The sequence below is a fragment of the Coenobita brevimanus genome, chromosome 57 (genome assembly GCF_032717465.1).
Source record: "Coenobita brevimanus isolate Jiangsu-jjx chromosome 57, ASM3271746v2, whole genome shotgun sequence".
NCBI classification, from domain to species: domain Eukaryota; kingdom Metazoa; phylum Arthropoda; class Malacostraca; order Decapoda; family Coenobitidae; genus Coenobita; species Coenobita brevimanus.
The window spans coordinates 2,948,633-2,962,094 of NC_137010.1; positions in this window are offsets into that span (position 1 = coordinate 2,948,633).

The window sequence follows — 13,462 nt, forward strand, 5'->3', positions numbered from 1 at the left end:
TGTTTACATTCTTGAGAATCTTTCGGTAACTTTAATTCTCGGTTCGGTATAGTTGATATTTTGTCATTATTAGCATCATAATTATTTTGTCTAAGTATAAATAACAGCCACCTCACTTTATCAATCATTGTATATGCATGCAATATCATACAAGAGCTTGCTGAGGCGAATTTTACCGTACTCGGCACGAAATGCCGCACATGGCGACATTGGCGTGTGTCGCGGTTGTTGTGTGTGAAAAAAGATCAAGGAAAAACGGGAGCAAAGGTAAAATACAAACCCAGTTTAGTCCACCAGCATGTGAAATCCTCGGAACAGGCCAGGGCAACAGGTAAGTTCCTCAAAGCTAATCATACATTTCATGGCACCACTTGTGGATACTGTTGCTTGTGTTGCTTGTCAACAGGTTTGTGGTTAGCCTACAGTAGAATGGTCTCATGGACAGGTATTGTAGCCTTAAGTATGTGCATAATATCTTAAATCGGCCAGTGTTGGTCGACAAACAATTAAAATAATATAAGTGATCCTGATAGGGTGGCTTTTTGTCATTTAATTTTTGGGTAATGCTGTGATTGATTTGTTCTGCATGCTATTTCTCCTTGAAGACCTGTTTCGTCAGTTACATGTTACCATAGTTGTGACCGTTATCCTACCAGTCATGACAACTAAACCAGTATGAGTTGTAACAGTAATACAATTACCATCACATTTTGGATAGTATTTAGTAGAAACCACTGCTAAAACAAGTATTTTGAAGTGTTTTCTATATATTTGTCATATTATACTGTCACATTTTTATATTTCTGTAACAAGTAGTCCCATCGGGTATTAATGACTCCCCAGGGGGGATACATATCCTCAAGGAGGGGAAGGAGTTAATTTATGACAGAAATATCATGGAAGAAATGTCAGCAAGTGTTGAGATATACCACAAATAGAAAATACTTAAGTCCGGTTGTGGCTTCAGCTAAATATTTAACCATAACTTGCAATCCTTGCTACTACTGTACTTGTGATTGTAAAGTTAGTATTTTGCAGGAATGCCCAACCAGCATCAGCACCTTCAGCATTGCTGGACCCGTAACCTGTAGCATAGCAGGAGTTACTTGACCCACAGTTTGTAAACGACAACAGCACTTGTGCGGCTGATGACATCTTGGATGCTTTGCTTGTGTACCCCTGTCAGCCCATTGTAGAGACACTGAGATAGGTTATAAAGGTTGGAGGCTGAGGGCCACCTCATCATGAGGTGGGTTTAGTGTCCATGATGTCATCAATCTAAAATCATCAGTGATGCTTGCACATTTGTTGTTTAGGAACTGATGGTTTGGGGGGATTTATAGTTTGTGCCACTGGGTCACAGTAAGGGACATACTTGCCCCACTGACCAGTCATGGGCCAAGTGGGCGTCTTGTGCATACCCAACCTCAGAGGTTATTTTATACAGTACGGTATTGTATAAGGAACTGCCCAGCATTGTTTCACTCAAACTCTTGCCTTGTTCACCACCTGGAGACTTCCCTATCTCTTCTTGTTAGTACCCCACCTACTGTAATTGCTGAGCAAGATCAGAGTTGGAACCAAACTTGATTACTGGAACAAAATTAACTGAAATTAGCAGACTAGATGGTGTTATGAATGAAGTTCTCTGAAAAGCTATGAATTTGTCTTACCTCCCCCCCCCACTTTTTTTTCAGTACTGTATTGCTGGAAAATTAAAAAAAAATCATCAGAATTAACTGAGAGGAGATTACAGGAACAGTCTTTCTTGGAATTAGCACACAGGATTGATGAAACTGGAACTTAACCTGGGTGGATTTCCAGAAAAATAATAAATACTGTAAATAAATAAAACAAATTGTATTACCTGAACTGGACTGAATTGTATCTTCACAATGGAGGAGTTTTGTTATATGGGGGAATATGTTATGTGCTGGAGGTGAGGCTGGAGCTAGCTCTGTGGCTAGGATAAGGAGTGGTTGGAGGAAGTTTAGGGAGCTGTTGCCTCTTCTAACATTGAGAGGACTCCGTCTGTGCTAAGGGATCTTTGTAAGCGGCATAAGGGATCTTTGTAAGCGGCATGTGTTAGGTGTGTAATGCTATATGGTAGTGAGACCTAGGCAGTAGCTAAAGGAAGAGGATATTCAATGGTGTAAATTTACAGAAATGACATTGATTAGATGGATGTGTAGTGCATCTTTGAATATGAGACCTGGGGGGGACTGGGATTGCAATTGAAGAGTTGAGAGGAAGGATGGGACTTGAATGTATTGGTGTTGTGATGAGGAGGGGTTGATTGAGATGGTTTAGGCATGTTGAGAGGATGGAGGGTGACAGTTGGGTGCGGAAGTGTGAACATTGAGGGTAGGATTGGAAGAGGCAGACTGAAAAGGGCCTGGGATGAGGTCATAGAGTGTGACGTCAGGGGTAAGGGACTGTATAGGGAGGATGCTCGAGATTGAGCAGCATGTAGAGACACCATTCGGTGACCAAGGCTGGCACATGCAAGCGTGTTGGAACCTTTATAAACAACACAAAGAGTACTTGAAGTTTTTAATCAGTAGAACCATTGGAACTGGCTCCAGAACCAAGTCTTCAGAGTAAACTGCGTGGAGTTAGTACTGTTGAGTGTTGTGATCTATTGTTAGGAGTTTTTTGAGCTAGTGTTACTATATATAGCACTGTAATCTTGTGTTCCTGTAGTGCAGTAAGCCTGTGCTGTTTGTGATATAGTAGTACATACCTCTGTGTTGTGATTTAGTGTGAGATGGCATCCTGCCCAGAGTTGAATGTCTCTCCTGCATATTTCAAGAAAAGTTATCTTGAGTCAAAAGGAATTTTTTAAGTTAAAGTAGGATATCCTTTCAGGAAATGTCTGAATTATGGTAGTTAGTGGGATTACTTGAGGTGAAGTAGGAGAAGACAATAGAAGGATGGATACTTATTGATAAGGATGCAATCAGGCACTCTCTTAAAAAGCAAAGAAAGGCAAGATGTGAGAATGCATTCAGCACATTGCATGATGAATGCAAGAGCAAGGCAGTGAGAAAGGTGGAGAATGAGGGGTCTGGTCATAGTACAGGTCAGGCTGTTGCTGGACCATCCCAGCAGACTGTGGAGCTACTTGTACCAAAGGCACCATAAAAAAAATTCTGTTGTAGACTCAGATTAGGTACAGTATTTAGACAGAGCTCTGTGCTTCTCTGTGTTTCCCCAGGGCCAAAGTAGGGAATGTTTTAGGCAAAGTTAACACATGAAAGTTAGTGGAGATAACCCCACTATCTGTCTCAGTTTAGGAAACAGTGATGTTGTTGATAGGCAAATGAGTGAGATACTTTGGCAGCAGTACAGCAGTTGGTTTCATTTGCTGTCTGGATAAGTATTGCACAGACTATGCAGTACCATTTGTTGACAGCTGTGACTAATTCTGTGGATGGAATGCCAAGTACAGCTGGGATGGATCTTAGTAGGCATCTGAGGCATCCCCTGTGGCTGTATAATGCTTGCCACCAAAGGACCCTGGGCCACAGTGCCATCAGTTAACATTCACCTCAAGGTTGGCAAAGGTGAAGGGACCAGGGGACCACTTGCAAGGTTCTCTTCTTCTACCTCACTCATACACCCCTTTGTTTTGTTAACAGGTACATGCAACCAATATGTACAGAACAGCTTAGTCCCTCTCATTCTTGCTGTATATTTTCTACTCTGTTAACACACACACACACACACACACACACACACACACACACACACACACACACACACACACACACACACACACAGATACAAAATTAGGTGGAGCAGTAGGTTCATTAACACCTCACCTCACCACCTGGCCTGGCTGGTTGTCCCTTAGACCAGCCAACTGTACTCATTATCATTGTAAGTGCCCGCCATTAGTTACACTTACACGTTTATGATGATATTTAGTTTTTGTGGTTTTCTAGGATTTCTTATATTTTTTCATTGATTTTGTTTTTGTTTTTGCATTTTATTTATTTATTTTTTTTTTTGCATGAGGATTATTAAGGCATCCCCCCTCCCAATAATCTAGAATATAACCAACAGCAGCTAAATTAACGATCCCAAAGGGCATTGTTTTTATAGCACCATTTAGTGATTGATCTTGCATTTTATATCGTCATATGAGGGAGGGATGGGTGAGCTGGGGGAAGGGCAGTGAAATGGCAGGTGACAGGGCTACATGGAGGCGATTTGTTTGTGGACACCCCTTACGGAATGAAGGCGTCAGGCAATACGATAGATAGATAGTTATTCTGTTTTGCATTTACCACTTCACAAAAATGACGAGTTTCGCATAGATTATTCTTATTTTCAGATAATTTTATTCAGCTCAATGTAGACTTGCAGAGAGAGAGTAGTTTGTATTACCACGGGCTTGAGTGTAGCATTGAAGCAAGCAGGTAAGGGAGAGATTCACTGTACGATCGTCGGTTTAGGAAGCTCCCCAACACCTTTCCCTTAGTGATTTATTTTGTTTTTTGCACCTTACTGACCTCTTCTGTTACATAAATTCTTCTAAAATCGCCTCGCTTTTCAGACATAACGTGCAAAAGGATATTAACAAGCCATATGTAAAAAGAGTCGCTAAGAGAGACGTGTTAGGGAACCTCTGAACCGTATTCCTTAGTGATTTATTTGGCATATTACACCTCAACATTTTCCTGTATCTTGTTTGTATCGTTTTAATATCGATATAGTTTACGAGAGAATATTGAGGTACAGTATGCTGAATAGATCGTTAAGGAAGAGGTGTTACGAAATGTAAACATCCTTTTATAACACTGAACTGGTAAGAATAGTGTTAATTTCTGTTTGAGAAAGGAAAGTTACAGAGTACGAACAGTTGGACATAAATTCTTTCCAATTCAACATATCAATAAATAGCAACTGCAGTGGGCATTGACTTCTCAAACGCAACAATGTCATCTCCAGGGTTAAACAAACGTATCGGAATATTATACGATTCATCATTGTGTGAAAAGTGGATATGTTCAAAACTGGGAAAATTTTGTGAGTGTTGTTATGTGTGTTGGGGTAGGGGTCCGTGGTACTGAACACTATGGCTTCATTAGTGGCGTCACACTTGTCCTGTACACCTGTTAATATCTCGCACCTGTCATACTAATACCCGTGATACTAACCTCAGTTATACTCGTACATTCCTCATACTTCATACTTACCTCATACTTATCCAATACACCTGTTATAGTCGCTTTTACACCTGTCATACTAATACTGTACTTACCCTTCATACTAGCATCACTCATACTTTCCTCATATTTGTCCAGTGCACCTGCTGTACTCGTTGTCACACTACTACATACCCTTCATACTAACGTCACTCATACATACCTCATATTTATACTCGTTCAGTACACCTGTTGTACTCGTTGTCACATGTCATACACTCATACTTACCCCATACTTGTCATATTTCCCACCTGACATACGTGTACAGTACATGTCATTCACATCTGTTCTCATACTAACCTCACACTTACATGTACCATTTCATCATTCTCTCTCTCTCTCTCTCTCTCTCTCTCTCTCTCTCTCTCTCTCTCTCACACACACACACACACACACACACACACACACACACACACACACACACACACACACACACACACACACACACACACACACACACACGCCGGTTCAGTGGTAACGCTCACGCCTAGCATCTGTTAAGACGGGGGATCGCACCTTGCTCGGGATGCGAAAAGTTTCACTGACGAAGTGGGTTGTAACTGTCCCCCTTGAGCAAGAGGATGGATGTGTGCCTGTGTGAAGGTCAAGGCTTTGCCCTTAGATGGGACTGTATGAGCTCTGAACTCTCCTCCTGGAGGGTAAAAAGCTGATGGTCACAACCATCACGTGATCCAGACCGATCCGGTGAATTACACACACACACACACACACACACACACACACACACACACACACACACACACACACACACACACACGGCCTACATACGTGCACATGTTTCATCCCATTTGGCTTATCTTTTAATAGTTTTACCCACATGAGATTAAGTTAACCTGCCCCCCCCTCTCTCTCTCTCTCTCTCTCTCTCTCTCTCTCACACACACACACACACACACACACACACACACACACACACACACACACACACACACACACACTAAAATGGTGTGTGCGTGTATATAATGCAGTATATATATATATATATATATATATATATATATATATATATATATATATATATATATATATATATATATATATATATATATATATATATATATATACACCAGCAGAGGTACCCGGCGTTGCCTGGGCCAAAAAAGGCGAACACGCTAATCCTAGGCTATTTGTTCTAGTTCTCTCTTTCTACTCCAGAAAGACCTTGAACCTCTTATGCTTTTGAAGAAAGATTAAAAAAGGTCCAGGAACTTTCTTCCTCAGCTTTCGCAGACTGACGCACTGTATTTGTGCGTAGTTTGGTATTACCGACCTCAAATGACCTCTGACCGGTGACCTCAAATGATCTCTAACCGGTGACCTAAAATTACCTCGACCAACCTCACATAACCTATGTCCGAACTGGAGGTCATGTGAGTCTCCATGCCAAAAACTGGGCTGCAGAGATTTTCGGCGCTGCCCGGGCCAGAAAGGCGAACACTACCGGTGACCTCAAATGACCCAGATCTGAATTTTGACCCCCTTAAAACCATCCTAGAGTCACCTTGATTCAGAATATATATATGGGCCTAGGAGTCTCTGGGTCGTGGTTTGGGCGTGATTGAAGGACAAACAAACAAACAACGCGGCTTTTATATACCGGTATCTATCTATCAATCTATCTGTCTATCTGTCTGTCTGTCTATATACATATATACATATACACACATATATTACTCCTTAAGTCTTGCACGCATTGAATCTTAGCATTTCTATTTATTCACTGAGATGCAGGTAAAATCGACTGTGGAACCAACCCAGAGATTCATTTTCCATACTATTTTTTAAGAATTCAGGCGGAAAACTCGTGCCTGTAGCGACGAGCCGTTGCGTCCAGGAAAATAAAAGTGTGCGTTGGTATACGATATGTTTATCTGGTTTTATTAGTTATTTTTTGATACATTTTGATTTTTATTGGATTCAGTTAAAATATTGGGGATACTGTTTTGTCAAGTCTTCTGCCTTCTGAACCCATATCTCACCCGTCGTGGGTGGGAAGAGATGATTTTTTTTTAAATTTCCTAAATTGTTTTCTATCTGTCGTTTATAATACTTTCTTAAGAAAGGCCTCTTGTGTTGAAGGGGTTTATTAAGGGTAAAATAACCCACACTTCTAAAGTTTCTCCAAAAGTTATCAGACTCGTCTGAAAATAACAAGAATAAACCACAAATGACGTAATTAAATATACCAGGTTAAGGGCCGAATTCTGAGTGGAATTGAGGGCTTCGTAGCCTATGTTCCTAAGCGATTTATTTGGATATTAACGTCTTACATTATTTTTGTATGACATGTATCGTGTGAGTGTCGACATAGTTTTTCAAAAGTAGCAGCCTATGATCCCAAGATAATAAGTCGCGCCTTTTCTTGCCAATGTCAGACACATCTCGGCACCAGTGCGTCTCTTTCCCACCAATTCCATATTTATTACGTTCCTTTGGTTCGGGTCATTACCACTGTCGTTATGGCTGATATATGCTGTGCGATAATGACCTACGATTTCCATCCTTATAACACTGGACGATTAGATGTTTACGTAAAGTGAATGTGTTATATATGTGAAGGTCGATATTCATAAAGTTTCTTCAGGTTGTGCGTAAGACTTTATGTACCGGTATTTATCTTGACTCAGTATATGCACCCAGCCCTTCACAACTAGCCTACGATAAATGTTGAAAAAACGTACCAAACAGAATTACTTTGGTAGATATGTAAATTTATGAAGATCCTTTTGTGAATACTGCCCGTGATGGGGTCGAGTTCTCTGTCAGGAATTCCAGGGAAGTTTTCATTAAGGATTTTTACTAAATTTAGCGATGAACGGGTCTCGAGAATAATTCTGATGTATTATGTAGTCACCTATTCTGGGATTAAAGCGTGTATCTGTTGATAAATTTATATAATGATAGGTAATTAGATTTTTTATTTAATATTCACTGTGGTTGTGTTGTGGTGTTTGATAACTAATTATTTTGTCAGTTAAAGAAAAGAAATATAAAAAAAATGATCACAAATTAAGGTTAGGAAATTGATGAATGTGGTACATGGGAAAACTTAGATTGAAATAAAAAAAAATCTTCCGCTTGTGACTAAAATGTTGAAAGAAGAGGAAGCATGGAAGACCCTTCGCTTTTTTTTTTTCTTTCTTTCTTTCTGACCTCTCAGGCTATATTCTGTCATCTAAGGGTTAAGATCTTAACGAAGATATTAAATGTCATCGTACTGACGGAGTTAACCACTTCAGCACGATGACATGGTATTGCAGATTATTCGTGCTGTTTCCAGGGGCACTGAAAGTCTTACTAAGCTGATCACATTCGCTGGTAATGTCTGTGATGTATACCCTCCTATTTTGTTGGTTGTATTGCCAGCATCAGACGACTTTATTTCGCTCAGAAAAGACATCTCGTGTTGAAGTGGTGTGGAACAATCTCTTCAGTTGTTTATTCCTGCTACATCCTGACGACTTTATTCTGTGTAAAGACAAGCCCCGTTAACCCTTTCAGAACGTTCTTGCTGACATCGGAACATCGTATTTAGGTTTATTTAATTAACGAAGGGTATTTAACGCCAGAGTGGAGTGTAATCGTGTGGTGATAGCAAGCGTTTTATTCTTATTTCAAGACGATTTTGGTTTGCTTATGACCGGGGGTGTGGGTGACATTGAGGAAATACGGCTTGTGTAAGGGGTGGGGGAACGGGAGGAGGGAAGGAAGGGAGGGAAAGGAAGGGAAGGGGGAGAGGAAGGGGAGCTGGAGGAGGAGAAGAAAGGAAGGGAAGAATTGTGGGGAGGGGAGGTATGAGAAAGAGGAGACGAAGGGAATGAGATGGAAAGGAAGGAAGGAGGGGAATGAGGAGAGGAAGAGAGGAACAGGAAAGGAAGGGAGAGGAGGAAAAACGAGAGGAACTGGAGGAATGGAAGCAACTCCTCCTCTCTACTTCCCCCTTCCTACATCTTCCACCCTGTCCTCTCACTTCCTCCCTCCCTCCCTACTTTCTTACCCCACCTGTCCTTCTACTGCTCTCAAACCCTCCCCATTCCCCCTCTCTTCTCCCTTACTATTCTCCCCCACCCTCCCTCCCCAACCCTCCCCTCCCCAACCCTCCCCTCCCCTTTTCTATCATCTATATAACCCCCTCCCCTACACACAATACCTCAGTTCTCCTCACTCCGCCCTGGAGGTAAGATGCACCAGCTTTTTTCATGTACTTGTATTATTTATTGACAATAGTTTTTTTTTTTTTCGTCGCTTCTCGTGACTTGAAAGGGGTTTAGGACATTTCAGTGACTGGTAGCAGATTTAAAATTTAAGTGTTGTAGAATTTTATTTATTTACTTGTTTTCCATGTTTCTTGTTTGTAGATATGTTGGTAATTTTTTCCTCTAGAAATGATAGTACTTAGTTGTAGCTTTGTGTGTGTGTGTGTGTGTGTGTGTGTGTGTGTGTGTGTGTGTGTGTGTGTGTGTGTGTGTGCCACCTGCTGTAGTCATGTGTCTGCTAGCCATTTCATAATCTACGACAACAGTCAGTATACACAACCACCTTATGCCTGCTGTTGGTGTATAGTGTATAGGGTAATGTGTGGTGTGGCTTCTATCGCAAGTGTTCTTTACCAGATCCACAGAACCTTCCAAGCTAAATCGCACTTACTTTGTCCCATCTCACACGCTGACATCTATTTTTTTTCCTTTTTTACTTTAAGCCGAAAATTGCTCCCTCCATCTTCAGTGCTGGGTTGTAACATTCGATTAACACTAGATTATGATGCTAGTCACAAAGAGGTGCTGTGGGAGGGATGTAGAGCCGTAGTACTGTCTTTTTTCTGGCACTGAGCTTCGTGTAATAAGCTGAAAAAGATGACAAACTGGGCCAGGTAAAGGTGAAAAGAGTTTAGTAAGTTCGGCCCCATGTTTCCTGATCCTACACCGTTCTTCCTGTTGTATAAATTTAGTTATGTTTTAGTGAGGCGTTGATATCATAGACGATTTTATTCAGCTAGTGAGAGGTTCCTGGTAGTAAAGGGTTAAACAGAGGCTATATCTTACCCCTCCCTATTCCAGAAAGTCTCATGATGTCTTAGTAAAACCATACGGAGGTAGCAGAGAGAGAGAGAGAGAGAGAGAGAGAGAGGTTGAAGGTAGCCTCCGTTCAAATCCCTTCGGAGACGATCACGTCCTCTTGTAACACCTCCAGTCTAAACATTGCATATTTTGTTTTCTTTACCTTCCCTCCATGTGATTTTACTCCAACTTCAGGACGAGCCTCTTACGTCGCTTAAGGTTTCCTATCACCCCTTCCTTAACTATTTGTTTTGGGGCAGTGCAGGTTAATATACTTTGTACTTTTTATGTAGAGTATACCGATATTAGAAGGATTTATATAACAGAGGAGGATAGTAAAAGACGTGTCATGAGAGTGGTTGCAGTAGGCTAAGTGGTTGCAGTAGGCTAAGTGGTTGCAGTAGGCTAAGTGGTTGCAGTAGGCTAAGTGGTTGCAGTAGGCTAAGTGGTTGCAGTAGGCTAAGTGGTTGCAGTAGGCTATTATTGGACCCTTGACACGATATAATGTTTTAAAGACCCATACAAGTTTCCATTATAACCCTCTTCAGTACTATATTTATCGTATTTATTTCTCTGTTTATTTTCTCTGTTTCTGTTACCGCCAGTTTATTTTACGCCACTAAATGTCTCCCAAAAGCGTCCATTAAAAATTATTATTATTACTATTATTATTATTATTATTATTATTGATTCTCTAGCATGAAGCGATTTTACTGCGATATCTTCATTTATCACTCATTTTTCTGGCACCAGGCGATTAAATTCCCGTAATGAGCCTCGCTTGACGATGACAGACACCGCCGAACTTGTCACCGTAATTGGAGTCTGGGTTTTCCATTAATTACGTGGTTCTCGCTCGTTAAGTGCCCGTGAACTGTAATTGATTTTTTAAGTACACTGTAAGCCTATTTGGAGATGTGGACATTTTGTGTGTGTGTGTGTGTGTGTGTGTGTGTGTGGAGAGAGAGAGAGAGAGAGAGAGAGAGAGACCTGAAACGAATATAATGGACAATTTCAGGCCATACGGTCAATGAAAAATATGACAAACAAAATTAGAAGAAAAAAAATACTGCCATCCCTGCCTACAAAAGTATATTAAATTTCGAGTGTAGTCTGATAGTCAAAAAATTTCTGTTTTCGAGATTTTGAATTTTGAGGCCAGCTATATTATTTGGTTGCCGCTATACTCTGATCACTCTAACTTGGCCTAATATTGCCATCTCTCCATCTTGAGGGTTGAGTTGCCAGATTAATAGTAGAATACGATGCTAGTCACGAGGAAGTGCTCTGGAAGGGATGCAAATTTAAGCCAAGTCAAGGTAAAAGACTAATAGAATCAGAGTGAAATAAGAAGGGAACAGCTGACTGTACTCTCTCTCTCTCTCTGCCTCTCTGTGTGTGTCTCTCTCTCTCTCTCTCTCGCATGAAATCGTATCAGTTTCTGTCTGTCTGTCTGTCTGTCTGTCTGTCTCTCTCTCTCTCTCTCTCTCTCTCTCTCTCTCTCTCTCTCTCTCTCTCTCTCTCTCTCTCAAATTATATATTATGAAATCGTATCAGTTTCTCTCTCTCTCTCTCACGCAAAATATAATATATACTATGAAATCGTATTTCACACACACACACACACACACACACACACACACACACACACACACACACACAGCCGTCTTATCACCCACTTAATATTCATGGCCAGTTAGTCACTCCAGGTCGCTAATTAAGGTTTAATAGGGTCGTTAGTGTCAATAAAATGAATCTGTTACTCAGGTGTCCTTGGTACTCTAGACGCTGTTGTTGTTGTTGTTGTTGTTGTTGTGGTTAGCTTTTCTTCTTCATCATCTTGATCATTTTTATTATTATTATTATGATTCGTTTCATTATTTTTATTCACTGAGGTAAAGCTGTTTTTCATTTTTCATGTACTTATTTCGGGGAATCGTAATAAACGGTTTTTAAATTTGCCATTTTATATAGATAGATAGATAGATATAGATAGATAGATAGATAGATATTCACTTCCTCGTTCTGCCTTTCCCTTATTCTCCCCATCCCTTCCTCTGTCCTCCCATCCAATCCTTTCCTTCTTCCCATCCTCTCACCCCCTCTTTCTTCTGCCTGTTTCCCTCCCTCCTTCCCTCCTCTCACGTCCTTGTTTTCTTTTTCCACCCCTCTTTCCCTTATTCCTTTATTCTGCTTTCTTCCTTTCCTTATTCATTCCCTCCTTTCTTTTCCTTCATTCCTTTCCCTCCCTTCCTCCCTCCCCTCCTTCCGTCCTTCCTTCCTTCCTCCCTACTCACCTCTTCCCTCCTCCCCCAGGTGAGTGAAGATGGGTACTCGTCTGCTCATCCTGGCTGCCCTGGTCCTAGGTAAGTACACGTTGCCATGGTTACCAGAAGACGCGTTGCCATGGTTACACGAGAGGCCTGTGCATCGTGGGTTAAGGAGGCTCCCTAACCGTCTTTACCCGTTTATTTATTTAATTAATTAATTTTACGGCAGGTTGATATTCTTTTGTATGTAATTTATAGAGTCCTTGTTGTTATTAGTAAGCCATAATTAACGTATAGCCTAAAGGAGTAATTAAGGTGTTGTGTGAAGAATTATTATATAGCTAAGGAAGACTTGTTAGTTAGCCTCCCAATCCGACGAGAATACGGGCAGAGAGAGAGAGAGAGAGGGGGGGGGTTAAATGAGCATCTGTGGGCTGATAAAATTTCACTTGTGTCACTTCATCTATAATTCCAACTTTCTGTGTCATATATAGTCCGGATTATAGATTTGGGTTCTCTCTAGAAAATTTTTGTATAAGTTTTATTTATTGAAGATAGCTATGAGTAAAATTATTGTGAGACTTATTACTCTAAAAAGAACTTAAAACAAGAAATGTGTTAGTACCTCATATTAATGTGCAAGTTTCAGTGATGTTCACCTTTAATTTCATGACGTATTTTTAGTTTTTTTTATTACTACTTTAATTAATTTAGGGAGAGATTGTGAAGAGGTCATTGGTTTTGAGGTAGAGAAAAAAAAAGCACGAGGATAAATGAGTCAAAATATTAGGAGTAGCTAATTTTCCTTCGTTGGTTATTATTATTATTATTATTATTATTATTATTATTATTATTATTATTATCATTATTTCATCGTTGTTACTACTTCTGCTCCGAGTA